The sequence below is a fragment of the Rhyacophila brunnea genome, unplaced genomic scaffold (assembly GCF_057557595.1).
Source record: "Rhyacophila brunnea isolate RB1 unplaced genomic scaffold, BYU_Rbru_1.0 scaffold_2, whole genome shotgun sequence".
Taxonomy (NCBI): domain Eukaryota; kingdom Metazoa; phylum Arthropoda; class Insecta; order Trichoptera; family Rhyacophilidae; genus Rhyacophila; species Rhyacophila brunnea.
In genome coordinates this window covers 47,057,667-47,072,784 of record NW_028232859.1, presented here as the reverse complement: position 1 = coordinate 47,072,784, position 15,118 = coordinate 47,057,667, and positions in this window count along the sequence as shown.

Sequence of the window (15,118 nt, the reverse complement as noted above, 5' to 3'; positions counted from 1 at the left end):
GCACGTGGTTTTTTGTTTTCGAGTTTATATAAGAGATATTATTTTTTTTTAAATTTAGTGACTTGATACATAAAATATATCGCACCCCCAGTAAGATACTGTAGTAATCCATTAATTGGCATTTTGCAGGAGAGCCATTTGAAGTTTCAAATATTCTTTGTAAATACAGGAAAAGTCTGAATGTAAAAATTATTACTCATTTTTATGGAAAAACGTGATCTATTTTCAACTGTATTCATCATTTTTCTCTAAAACACATACAAATGGAGATATTTGAATATTTCTGAGTTACAACTGTATTTTATTAGGATATTTGAAAGTTTCGTGGTAAAATTTGAATCAACTCAATACTTTCTATATAAAATTCCCTACCATCACTATAATAATTTTAACTAATTTGTTAGGCACTGTAAAGGAAGGTTTTCAAAATATTAAGTTATGGTACAATCTTTAAAGATTTATTGAAAAAAAACTAGAAAAACACAATTATTAGTTCAAAACAACAAAAAAAATACTTAATTATTTTATTTAATGGGCAAATAAAAATTGTAGGATCAATTTTTTATTTTTAAACATCGCTTGGAAGAGAAGCAAAAAAAATCATAATAAAATTCACTATGTTTAGTGAATTATAATTACAATGAATATAATTACTTAAGCAAATCCTTCTTTTTAATTGTCGTTATTTTTGGCCGCTCTTGATAATTATGCTTTGGATAAATTGAGACTATCCATTGGTAACGGCTTACCTATTTGCCATTGACGAACATTCAATTTCCTACATTCTTCATGATAACTGGTTTAAAAAAAAAGAATGTATGGATAGTCTCTGTATACTTTTATAACTTTAATCTTCTGCCACAAAACTTTTTCTTCATTTTCATCTGTATTGTAATTTTTACCGATTTCATCTGCTAGTTTTTTCATGTTGTGAAAATTATTTGTCGTTATAGGTTTAACTATGTATGGTTGTCCTGTTTTCTTACTTGTTTGTACAATGGGAATCATTTGGCTGGGCACAAATATTGGTCCACTTTTTAGAGCCCTAGTCTTCTGCTGCTCAATTGTAGAATGGACAACATCACCTTCATTTTGGGTATGCCCAGTGACCAAAAACTTATGAGAGATCGTTTTATTTTTTTGTGAATTCCCGATGGCATACAAATACATTGCAGCAATGTTTTTATTTTTATTCTGCCCGGCACAATTGTCGCTGTAAAAAATAAAATGCTCAATGTGGTGATATTTTTCACATGCAATGTAATCGAGTACACAGCTACCAATTTCATTGGATCTTCGTGCAGCTTGACTCTCGTCCCACATGAAGCAGTTTGCAATATTTTCAGTGATATTATAGACTGTAAGATAGTACATTGCCAACTTTCGTTTATAATAGAAAGTTGACACATTTCCGCAAGGAAGCGGTAAAACAGAATGCAAATCATATACAGCTACATTAATGACGCTATTTTGGCCATTAGTTTGGGACTCTGCTACGTCTTTGGTCTTTTCATCCCTTGCCTCTTTTTTCCAGGTTGATGTGTCTCATACTTTTCTTGAAGTTGTTCTTTTTCTTCTGGTGAAGAATTATTGTATTGGTCGCATTCAACGCAGAAATCTTTTTTGGGCTTAAAGAAGCCAATATTAAATTCGTTATTAAATATGGATGCGTATAATAGTGTTCTTTTCCAAATGGCATATTGCTGTCAGCTTGTTGTTTTTTGTATAACCGATACATGTCAGCAATTGTTAATTTACCATCTTAATACAATCTAGACGTCTGTGCATGTAAATAATGTGACTCGATCACTGGGAAAGACTTAATGTGAGCTCTTGTATCATTTTTTAAAACATCATCAATTTTTTTGTGATTGCCATGGTGACTTCTTTGTTCTGGAATTGGCGTTCCGGCAAGGAGATCTCTTGTTTTCCATGCAGTAGAGCAGTACCTTTCACTCACCCCAAATGTGGTGATAAAGTATTTTTTGCATACTTCTTGTATTTTACTTCCATTTAATTGAAGTTGATAACAAAAATTGTTGCCTCTGCTGCTTCCAGTTTTTTTGTTTGAATACTTTGGAACAATAATATCCATGCAACTAGTGAGAAAATTACGCTGTATATCAAGATCTCCCTGCTGTAACAGAGTTACAACAGTATTTTTTGAAAAGTATTGTTTTAGTTTTTTAGAAAGCTTCTTGTAAAATACTGTCGTTACTTAGTTACAACACTATTTTATTATCGATTTAACAGTTTTCGGAAAGTAATGTACTGTATTAAGTGCTTTCTCTCTGACACTATTTGAGTTTGAGATACGACAGTATTTTATTAAAATAGCAAAAAAAAATACGAATCCAACCACATCCATAACTCGAAAACGCCAATTTCAGACTTACGACAGTATCTTACTGGGGGTGCGATATATTATATAACCAATGAACTCGCTTTAAAAATATTTAATATTAAATATCAGCTCACATACAGAGGTACTAGGAATAGGAAAAAAAAATTGCACAGGATTGCACTGGCTACGCGTCAAAAGATTTCAGTATAAAAAAATTAAACCACGAAGCAGATTTTGCATACAATTTTTAAATCAAATACCTAGCTCGGTTATTGTAAATGCAAAAACAAAAAAAAAAATCCGTGCAGAATCGTTCACTGCGATGGACAAATTATTGTTTGATATTTTAAAATGTTTTTATTTACCTATGAATATTTATTTGATCTTTTTTACACATTTTATTATTTTTACCTCTTATAGGTACTTAGGTATTAATCGAGAAATTTGGGTAATCCAAATGGACCTGTCGATCTATTCTATACACAACCTACTTCCTATAATATTAATTTGTGCTATGCATTATTGTGAAAAGTGGATATTATTATTTATCAAAATAAAAACAATGAAAATAATAGCTATAAGTAATCTTCAAAAATTAATTCTAAATAAATGTTGTTGTTCGTAGATAAATAAAATCTTTGTTTTGAAAAAAAAGATACCTCACTTTGATTTTTACAAAGGTTTTCACTATTTTTCTATAATCTAAGGTTTTCACGGATATTATGTAAAATTAATATGTAATGAATTTAATAGTCTTTCAAAAGAAAAGTATTTCAACAGAAATGTGGAATTTGATTGTTTACATAACTAAGCATTTAATTGGACAATGGTTATTACTTTTCACTAATTAAGTAAGTAATAAATAATAAATTGTAATAATTCCGTTAAATTTACCCACTAAAGTTAACTAGGTAGCATGAAATTAATAAGTTGAGGAACGACATGCCAACAGTCACGTACGCAGGAAAATAATATACGTAGGTAATAAAATATAATACTTACCTATAGGTAGAATAGGTGTTGACCCTAGATCCCCATAGGTAAAAAAATACATAGATAATCAACCAGCGCCTGATATCATAGGTAAAACAGGCTAATTAATTATAACATCCTGACTTTGATATTATTATTGTAGGTACGAAAAAAATATTATTGTCTTCAATTTGAATATCAAGAAATACTATTGAAAACTCCTCCATAAGCCTTTATTTTCTTTATTGATCTTATCTTCAACAATAAATATTGTTAATAATAAGTCCTATCTACCTGTAATAATTATGTGCCTATATTTTTTAAGTTTCGACAGTTACATCGTAGCCGGTACTTTAACTAAACTAAACATACATAGATAACAACAAACCTGAGCTATAATAGTATTAGGTACATAGCCGCCACAAGGAAAGACTGACAGGGCTCTAGCCTAGGGCCCGGCGTGACGGGTCGACCTGATAAGTGAGATAAACACACATTACACATTTGCTCTAATGAGAAAAAAATTCGCCTGCGGTGCTATTTTGCTTGCGGAATATTAACATTTTAATATACCTACCCAGTTGTGTGATGCGATTTTTGATTAGTTTGTGTCGATTTTGTGTGGATTTATTCAACACTAAAAAAACACTTCTGTAAACTATTCTGTAGACTGTAGAGCGTCCCACTGCCTTTAACCCTAGCGATGGGTAGGGGGGCCGCCAAAGATCCTGGGGGCCTGCTTTAAATGTGGGGGCCATTATTAGGTATGTCATATAATGGGGTCGTAATAAAAACATACCTACCCATTGAGTACAATAATGTTTCATAATCAGCTTGTGCACTAAAAAGCTAAAATATTTTGAAAATCACAATCATACTGTTATATTGCACATAATAGTAGGTATTTATAATTATTATTATTGTAAATAATAAATTAGTTACTATGTAGTTACATACTAGTTTCAGTAGTATCTATTATAATACTACATACAATAAATTCATTTCGTTCCACTACCAATGTATTTTATACAATAATAATTATGAACACTCAAAGTTGAAGGCCCTGCAGCTGTGGGAAGCCTCATCGAAGCTTGTTGTCATTCGATCTCACGTTTCACAACCTTTTCTTCAGCATTTAAGTGTGCCCAAACTTTTTTCGAAGCTTTGTCGACTTTTAAATACCTTAATATTAAACATAGTTAGGTATATAGGTTGATAACACCTCAGAAACATACATACATACTAGAAAAAACAACCGGGACTTGACATCGCGTCCATCAGATTCCGGCCAATGTGCTTTACCCAACTATTGTAAGACCACTCGCATCCTACATATCATACTCGTAATATTACGACAAAACAAATTAATAGTCAGCTATGCAGTAATAAGTACTTCTCAAATTGCATTAATATTAGCAACCGGCTATTGCGCTTGAATTAATGCACTGGCTCTTTACAAGAATGTAGTATGTATCGAGGGTATACTTGCAGAACGCATTAAGTGAGTTTTTGCTGTTTTTCTGTTTTAAATGCCAAAATTCTTAGAATTTTACGCTCTACGTTCTGGTAAAACGCACTTAGTCATAGGATATACTGGTAAGAAAATAGAAACTGCATTAAGTCATATTGTTATTTTTTTATACTGACAGAAAGCATTATATGACCTATAATGCGTTATGTGTGTACAAAATACAGGACTTGTAACATGGCATATGCATTAAGTGTGACATAATGCATTCTGTCAGTACAAATTTTGTCAAAAGATGTCACCATAGGGCATATGCCATACCTTTGCAATTTTAATTCATCTGTCTTTAGTGATTAGTGAAACAATACAATGAACCATTTGAAGAATTTATTAGAATGGCTTCGTCTCAAAGAGCAAAACATATTATATTAAAGATGTGTTGGAGTTGTTTTTATGATCGCAAAAAAGATTACTTTCTAAAAAATGTTGAGATTGAAATTCCCGTTGATAGAAAACCAAGGAATGAAAAAAGGAAATCCAGACAAAACTAAAGTGTTATTTCTTTTTCAAGAGTGGACAAAAAGTCAGAGTCTGAAAAATTTTTTTAGAGTACTTTACACATTTCAAATAGATCAGTAATTCGCGCATTTAAAGGACAAGAAGACGTGGGAGTACAGTTTACGTTACACGATCGTAGAGGTAAACATCCCCCTATTCACAAAACAAGCAATGAGAATTTAATCCATATAAAGTCTCACATAGAATCCTTCCCGTTTATGAAGTCACTACACGAGAAAGGACATATATATATAAGGTAATATTTAGACAGTAAATTAACAATTTTTTAAAATGTATAGCCTGTGTAAAGACTATTGCACAGAAAAAGGCGTATCACCATTGACACAGATAACCTATCATAGAGTGTTCTGCAAAAATTATAATTTATCGTTTTTCAAACCAAAAAAGGACCAGTGCACATTTTGTAATAAATACAAAGTAAGTTGCCTCGAAGACAACATCATAATGGAAGAGGATTTTCAGAGTCATTTGAAAAGGAAAAATGAATGTCATTCTGAAAAAGAAAAAGATAAGGATATGTCCAATAATGATTCCTTATTCATGACTGTAACATACGATCTTCAGAGTGTGTTACATATACCATATACAGAGGTTTCACTGCTCTATTATAAAAGAAAATTAAATATGTTTAACTTAACTATTTACGAAGGTCCAAAGCCGAATAAAGGATTTTGTTTGGCTTGGACCGAAATAAATGGAAAGCGAGGGAGTTGCGAAATAGGAAGTTGTCTCATGTGGTATCTCAAGCAGCTTCCATCGAGTGTAACTGAAATATCTTTCTTCTCCGATACATGCGGAGGCCATAATAGTATCTGCTCTTTTCTTGAATCTATGGAATGCAATTCTATGCATAGTGCCATAGAAAACAGGCAAAAGTTTGGGTCGATTTATTGTGCCAATGACTAAATGATTTTTGAATGTCTCGTTTCATTTCGAAAAAGAAACCATACGAAGCAAGCGAACTAAAATATACTGACTTTTATGACCTCAAAATCAGTTAATAAAAAATAAAAAGTTGGCGTAAATTGGCTAAAAATGAAATGTCTTAAATATGAAAAGGAAAAACCATTTACCATTCAATATAAATATAATTTTAGTGATGTGTACGAAACAATAAACGTTTTAAAAATTAGAAATGCTTCGCGTATCAACCAAATTTGTTTTGTAGAAATCGAAAACATTCCACAATTATAATATAAAAATCCATTAAAAATAAGTTGTGCCAAAAAAAAGGATTTGTGTGAAAAAAGTGTAATACTGGACATTTTTCATTGGTGGTTTCAACAATTATCTGCCGAGAATAACAGCCATCCAGACTTACTTCCGGAGCCCGATATGAATGATTCCGATGCCAAAAACGACGAATAATAATGAACATTCTTTTTTTAAATATTAATACTGATTCTAATCTAATTGTTTTCATGAATAAGTGCAATGTGCAAGTGCAAGGAAATGCAAAGAATGTCAATCAGAATTAAGGCTAGTCGTAATATGTAGCATACTATCCAATCTGCATACCCTTCAGAGAAATGTTATTGTAGTTTACGGTAAATAATTTAATTTAAAAAAAATCTGTTTAAAAATTATTGTGATTTATTATTATTTTCATTGTATTTTTTCTATATTTCTCTAATTTGAAATAAATAATGTTATTTTCACTAAAAATATTATTTTTATTTGTATTATTATGTACCAATCTAATCATTAACATAAAAAAATATAACAATAATGCATTGTCATTTATCTAATAATATGTCAAAGTTAGCGAATAGTTACTGACAGAATGCATTATGTCAGAGGTCACATTACATTTACATTTTTAAAAAAATATCCATACAACTTATCAACATCAAATCTTATGTTTTGTATGCCAAAAAGGTTATTCTTTATAATGTAGAAAAAAAATATATAAAACATATAACATTCTACGTGGGAGAAAGCTTTGAAAAAAAAATTAAGCTATTAATGCGATTATCTCAGAACTTGTTTTAATGACTTAATGCTTTCTGTCAGTATACCCTCGGTATATTACATTCTCAAATTTTGTGCATTATTTCGATATCCGACATTGGGTTCCATGTATAAACAGAACATGAAGAAACAGAACGGTGACAAAACAGCACAATGACAAAACAGAACAGCGATAAATATAACTATGACGTTTCACGAAAAATATACCTAGCATTTAATATTGAAAATGTCGTAAATATTATGTTGCATAGATTTTTAATAACAGGTTTTCAATACAGTTTTCAATGGAGTTGTGCATGATTATTAAAATCAAGCAGATAAACTTAACTTTTTACGCCGAATGATCAACATGCAGTGATTATATAATATTATTTATTAAATATTTCGTTTATAAACTTAAGTTTTATAAGTATTTAATTAATAAATAAAAACGACAAAAATGAATGTTTTATTTTTCCGCTGGCTGTTCTGTTTTGTCACTGTTCTATTTTTTCATGTTCTGTTTTGTCCAGTTACCCTGACATTGACACCTCGTATCTGGCATTCAATATGTTTAACAGGGGGAGTTAAAATGTTATACAAAAACTATTAATTGGAATTAAATAAAAACAAAAATACGCTTAGTGCAAAAATAATTTAGTTTATTTTCTGTTTTAATTTAATTTGATCACCTGATTTTTTTGAATCCCCCTATCAAAAATATTGATTGTCAGATAATATGTCATTGGTCAGATAAGAGTGCCAATGTTAGACCATCGATGTGTTACATAAAAAATGGTTTATCACAAGAATATTAGTACAACATAACGTTATCAATATAAACAGGTAGACCGTTGACGGTTTTCCAGGAAGCAGGTGAGGCAGTCAATTCGTCAGAAAGTATGAAAATCTTAAAAAGAAGAGTATTGTTCACAATATCAGCGTAAATTATAAAAAAAGTCTTCGAGAAAATTCTGTATTTGTAACGGTTTGAGTTATACGCAATACGCAATACTATATATATAATAGTGCATACGCAATACTTTTGCAAGACGTGCTCCAGGCTCGTACACAAACCCGCCGACGTGCATGGTTACCTTAACCCCGTGAAGAGTTGCTTCTTCATAACTTTGCACTCCCAGCTCTACGATGAAAATGATGTAGATAATTTATATTCTAAAAACATTTTTTACATAATTAATTATATATTTATTTCCTTATTATACATTGTATATTATACATTAAATTTATTAATACAAGTAAATATCATTTGAACTAATTTTATGCGAGGTAATTAGGCAGAGGCGAATTAGTGTAGTAAGTAAAAAATGCAAAAAAGTGCCGTATACTCGTAGTCTATATAATTATTACTTACAACGATATTGGGACTGCAATAACAATGTTCAACCAAACTGTTTTGGATATTAATATAAGTATTCCACTTGCGTGATGTGAGTTTGGGTAAACGTCGGTTTTATAAAATTACGATCGACTCTTGATGAAAATCCATTATGCAAAATAAAGCTTTTTTACAATATTTTCATTGGTAATAAAATTAATATTATTTAATATCTAAATTCATTAATAATATTATGTACCTACATATATTATATTATATATATAATACATTCCTAAGTTTATCCTTCATGTTGTGTCTTTTGTAGGACGTTGAACTAACCACATTGTATAAAGCGGAGTATTATTGGATGGCTGAAGGTTATTAGACGTCTGGCGACGACTATTCATAATATGACAATTGATATATGCATGCCTTCATCAGACAATTTCTCGCAGAAAACAGTTTGAGGGTTTGTGACTGTATGATGTGCAAGTATCAAGCGCCCGACGAAACATAATCCGGGGCACTTTATTATCAACAGCATACAAATATTATAAATTGCATGCGTTTATCAGAAAACAATAATTTTTAAAATGACTGCAAATAATAATCGTCGAAAGAAAAACTTTTTCCGCAACGCAAACAACTCAAAACAACTTTTAAAAATACAATTATTCTTGGCAGACGTTCAACAATCGAAGTATTTAAAAAAAACTTTCAACCAGTGGTGTTCGCGAAAACTCGGATTTGAAGAGACTATAAAAAATGAGCTCGTCAGACTAAAACCGAAGTCGCAATTTAAATTGTACCTATTCACCCTTCATATTTTAAAATGTCATGGAGGTATTTATCCACCGAAAATTAATAAAATATAGTCAAAAATATTATACCCAATAACTGCCTACTGTTTTCGACTAGTTTTTTTTTAAATTTTCTGACTAGTATAATAATAATACAGTCTTTTACAGAACCGGTACCTAGGTATATGGAGGTATATTTGGATCTTTTTAATACGAGGGTGGGTCAATAAGTCCTTAGAAAAGCCGACAGGTGGCGCGACTAGTACTGTAAGCGGTTTGTTTTCATGCAGCGGCACTACCGATTCAGTATGCTGCGAAGTTTCAATCAGATTGGTCGGGGTGTTGTGTGTTTCTCGTACATTTAAAAAAAAAATTTGCTTGTGGAAAATGGGAAAATGGAAAATGGAGAAAATTGAGTTTAGAGCTGTTATTAAACATTTGAATATAAAAGGGTTTACAGCAAAGGAAATAAAAAATGAGTTGGATTTAGTTCACGGCATATCTGCTCCTTCACTTGCAACTATTTATAACTGGTTAAATGAATTTAAACGTGGTCGTACATCAACAAAGGATGAACCACGCTCAGGACGTCCTGTAGAGGTGATTACACCAGAAATGATCAATAAAATCCACGATATGGTGTTAAGTGACCGAAGATTAAAGTTGAGTGAGATAATTGAGGTTACAGGGATCTCAAAAGGTAGCGTCATTTCTATTTTACATGACAAATTGGGCATGAAAAAAATTTCTGCAAGATGGGTGCCGCGTTTGCTCACAGTCGACAATAAACGCAATAGGGTGGTGGCCTCTAAAGCCCTGTTGTCGCTCATGCAACGCAATCCGGATGAATTTTTTCGTCGCTTTGTGACTGTAGATGAAACATGGATACACCACTATACTCCCGAGACGAAAGAACAGTCAAAGCAGTGGATTGCGAAAGGCGAACCATGTCCAAAGAAGGCGAAAACCGTAAAATCAGCTGGTAAGGTTATGGCTACTGTATTTTGGGATGCACGTGGAATTATTTTCGTTGACTATTTGGAAAAAGGAAAAACAATAACAGGGAATTATTATGCATCTTTATTGGACCAGCTAAAAAACAAAATTGAAGAAAAACGGCCTCATTTAAACAGGAAAAAAATCCTCTTTCATCAGGACAATGCCCGTGTTCACACATGTTTACGATCAATGGCTAAAATTGAAGAATTGAAGTTCGAATTGGTCGACCACCCACCGTATTCGCCAGATTTAGCCCCCAGTGACTTTTTCCTTTTCCCAAACTTAAAAAAATGGCTAAGTGGACAACGTTTTTTTTCAAATGAAGAAGTCATCGATCGGACAAATGCTTATTTTGAGGACCTTCCGAAAACTTATTTTTCTGACGGTTTAAAAAAAATTGAGAAACGTCTAACCAAGTGTATTGAGCTCCAAGGAGATTATGTTGAGAAATAAAAAAAAAATACAAAAATAAAAACTGTTTTAATGCTTTTTTCTAAGGACTTATTGACCCACCCTCGTATTAGAGAGACACGTATAATACATAACGAAAGTAATTTAGGAATTTGAATAGGTACATCCTTATTAGTATTCTGTAAAATAACCAATTCCGCTCGCATATCATAATATATGGATTTTCACAGTGTCACGACACACATTATTATAAATAAATAATATATCCCTTTACTGCATGATTTTTTTTTTTTGAAAATATTGATTTTTTTCTTGGTGTCAAAATGCCTTGTGAATGAAGGAAAAATAATAAAAAAAATATTTTTCGAAAATTTCATTAAATTTTGTATGTTACTGCGTGGCGTCGCAGATTTACGACATTTGGAAATCTTACATTTCAGTATGTCAAAATACAAAACCAAATGAAAACAATTATAAAAAACTAATGTACACACCTTATTTGATGTGTAGATATTTTTATTCAACCAATTTCAATCTTCTGTATATTTTTTTAATTTATTTACAAATGCGGATTTTCGCGTACATACGAATTCGTCAACTGTCAAAGCAGAAATGCAGAGACTATAATGCAGAAATGCTTTATTTCTTGAAATGTCGAAACAAAATCGGTAAAGTAGGATGTTTATGGTAAAAACAGTTTTCTAGGCATCGAAAAAGGATATTATTTGATAATTTACACAGATGGCATTGGCTATTTCGAAATAGTTTGAAATGTCGCAAATTTGCGACACTATGCAGTAAAGGGATATACTTACGTCTGTTATTTAATATGCACAATTGAATTTGGTTTTGTTCCATTTATTTTGAATCTGCGACACAGGGCTACATGTAAATTGTACGTATTACACTTCACTGTATCACAGTTCACAGTGAGTTGTCTTACCGGAAATATATGGCCGTATAACATTGAGATAAAACATCATGCGTTGTTCGTGGATCATTGCCGACAGTAATGTTAAAATTTTATTAGATTCTTAGACATTAATTTGATATTTATCGGTAACAAATATCTGATAATAACGTTGTCATTATTATCAGATATTTGTTAGTTACGACTTGATACTTGGGACTTACTTACTACTACTTACTTATTTATAATTTACGTACCTAGGTACCTATTTTCTCCTGTTTTCCCCTTGTGTTCCGGTGGTTTTATTACATTTTTTGAAGTGTTTTATTTAGACACGAATTTCATCTTAATACTATACGGCCGTCTATTTACGATACAATAGCTTACAGTGAACTGTGATACGGCCAATTGCATACGTACAAATTTCCTGACACAGCACCACAATGGGCGCCAAACATTTTAGCATTTTCTTTATTTATTTATTATTATTTTCTTAAAATTTTCACTTTTTCGAGTCACGTTCTAGTAGTTGGGGAGGTAATTGACACAATGTTTTTGTAGGTTAAGCCTCAATTACATTGAGCTTCTTTACGAGCTGTTTGTTGGCGAATTTATAATCTGCCTGTAAAGTCGCCCAGTGTAATCATCGAACATGTTAGCTTGTTCGATGATTACACTGGGCGACTTTACAGGCGGATTATAAATTCGCCAACACACAGCTCGTAAAGAAGCTCAATGTAATTGAGGCTTTAGCGATTAATTTTTATTATTGAATGTTCCGGTAGTGCTGGCATGTGAGCACACGTGACATCATGGTAATATTATGTTTCTATCATTTTGTTTTTTTTAGAATTATTAATAACCATGTCATTGCTTTATCGTACAAGGTGGTTGTTAGTAATTTTTAACAATCACAAACACCCAGGCTTTGAGAAAAATACATAAAATAATACTGTGCCCTCACCGGGAATCGAACCTAGGACTCTCGGGTGGAAGGCCAGCGCCTTAAGAGCGTACATAAGTGAAACGGAAAATAATTTTCAACACTATGTGGAACGAAATTTTGCGGCGCGTTGCCATTCTGAGAGATATAGTCGACCTGTTCGCACGTTAATTTCTTTTCTGATGGAGTCGGACGAAAATATTCTTAAATCGTGTAAAGATGACTGAAAAACGTTCCGCATGTAGGTACTTGAAAAAGAAAACATGTCGATTAATATAAGTACTTTTATTATTTCGAATATAATAATAAACATAACATAAAAAGGACGCATGTTGAACTTTTATGACAAATTATATTTCGTTCGGCTTGCGTGATTTGCACCCGCGACCCGCAATCCGCGCATCGCCTAGGCACGATCTTTTTAGACCATGCCGCAGCTGAGCCTTAAGCACTGCACGACGAGAGCCGCCTCTATCATTTCGTTATTCGGAGGTATACCTAATATGTCACATAAATTATTATTAACAAAATAATATATAATGTCAAAGGTAGTTAAGTCAAAAGTGCGTCAGGGACGGTAAGGATAGAATGAGTTCTCAATCTCATTCAAAATCATTTTCAGTCTCCCAAAAGCACGTGAGAAAACTATTTTACGGCAGGGTCTAAAATGTACGACGCGATCGACGCCTTTTTGGTTTTGACGTTATTATAAATCAATAGGTAGATAGATATATTGGTGACAGTGCAGGCGACTCATTTAGGTGTCGGTTTGTTACTTTCAAATGACACTATTCAATTTATTTATTTTTAACATATTGTGGACATCACAAATTATAAGTTTAAGACGTTCACAACATGACATTCAGAAACAAAGAAATATAAAACAATATTACATAAAAAGAGATAGATCAGTATAGAGATAGATAGTAAGTTATTAAACAGTAGAAATGTGTACATACATAAAATATAAATTAGATAGGTACAAGGATGTACACCGGATGAGTTAAGCAGACCCTATTTTAAGAATTCATAAAACAACGTCCACCTATATACATCCTCACGTAGCAATATGGTTGAACATAGTTATCGCCAACCCAATTGGCATTACCAGTGGCAGGTTGGTTCTGCACCTTGGGAGAATAAACAACTGATGTTCTCTATTTCTAAGGTAGTTATCAGGGACAAACAGGTCAACACTGCGCAGAATGGCAGAGTTCTCATTTATACCTTGTATAAGTCGAAAAAAATAAGTAGCTAAATAAAGATATCTTCTAAATTGCAGACTGCAGTATGTAAGCATGCCTAAGAGAAAGTCAGTCGGATAAAGCCACGGATAGTATCCATACAACCTCAAGTAAATGAGTCTCAAGAATTTCTTCTGAACCCTCTCCATCATAAGGCCATACTTCAACTGATGCGGTGCCCAAACAATAGACCCTAAAGAATTAAATAAAAGTTTTAATACCGTAACATCCGAAAAGACCCGGGAAGCACTATCACCGTTCCAAAGTGATTTCGTCGTAGCCGCAATTCCAGAAGAATATCTCCTTCATCTACATACAACAATATTACGCTAATACGCCATTCGTATGTCTAAAATGAATTAATTAAAGCAGTAGGTATAGAAATACAAAATTTGAAGTAAATCTAACATATGGCGAAAAAAACATAATCGAAAAGTTTAATTTTCTTTAAATCAATCTAACATAATATAGAACGCCACTGTTGCCAATGAATGAACTTCATTTTATGTGAGTACGTATTCTATTTAGAGTGTTTTGCTGAAAAGCTTACGTGTTCCACATTCTACCTACGAATTTTTTCCATAATACATTATCACCTCGGAAGGAATCCTCTCAAGTGTACAGTAAGCGCTTATTTGGAAATATTTTAAGTTAATCTGCTTAGGTATGGAAAAAAAATCACCAAACAAACCAGGGATGCAAATGTTATGATGTACCTTTGTTGACTATCATTCTGAATTTATATAGAATTGTGGGAGTGATGGTTGTTGATGAGGAAGTCGAGATTTGGTGGTTGCTCCGATGGATGGAGGAGCGAGTTTTATTTGCAGCGTAAACAGTCAGTACAAGAGTATGTTACAATAGTTATGTTACAATACTTATGATACTGTTCCGAGGTCCGAGTCTCGGTGGAATGAGATGTTGTGCGGAGCGATACAGAGACTGAGATACTAACAGACCGGGAACTTATATTCGAATGACAAGTCCAATGAATTATGATCCTATATTTATTGACGTAGTCACAATCAAAATAATATCTTGAAAAGAATATTTAGGAAATAATTATTATTATTGAATCAGTTACTCTATATAGAGTTTACTTGATTGGATATGGCTGACTAGGTGGAAAAATGGATATTGCGGAAATTATAATTGCAGT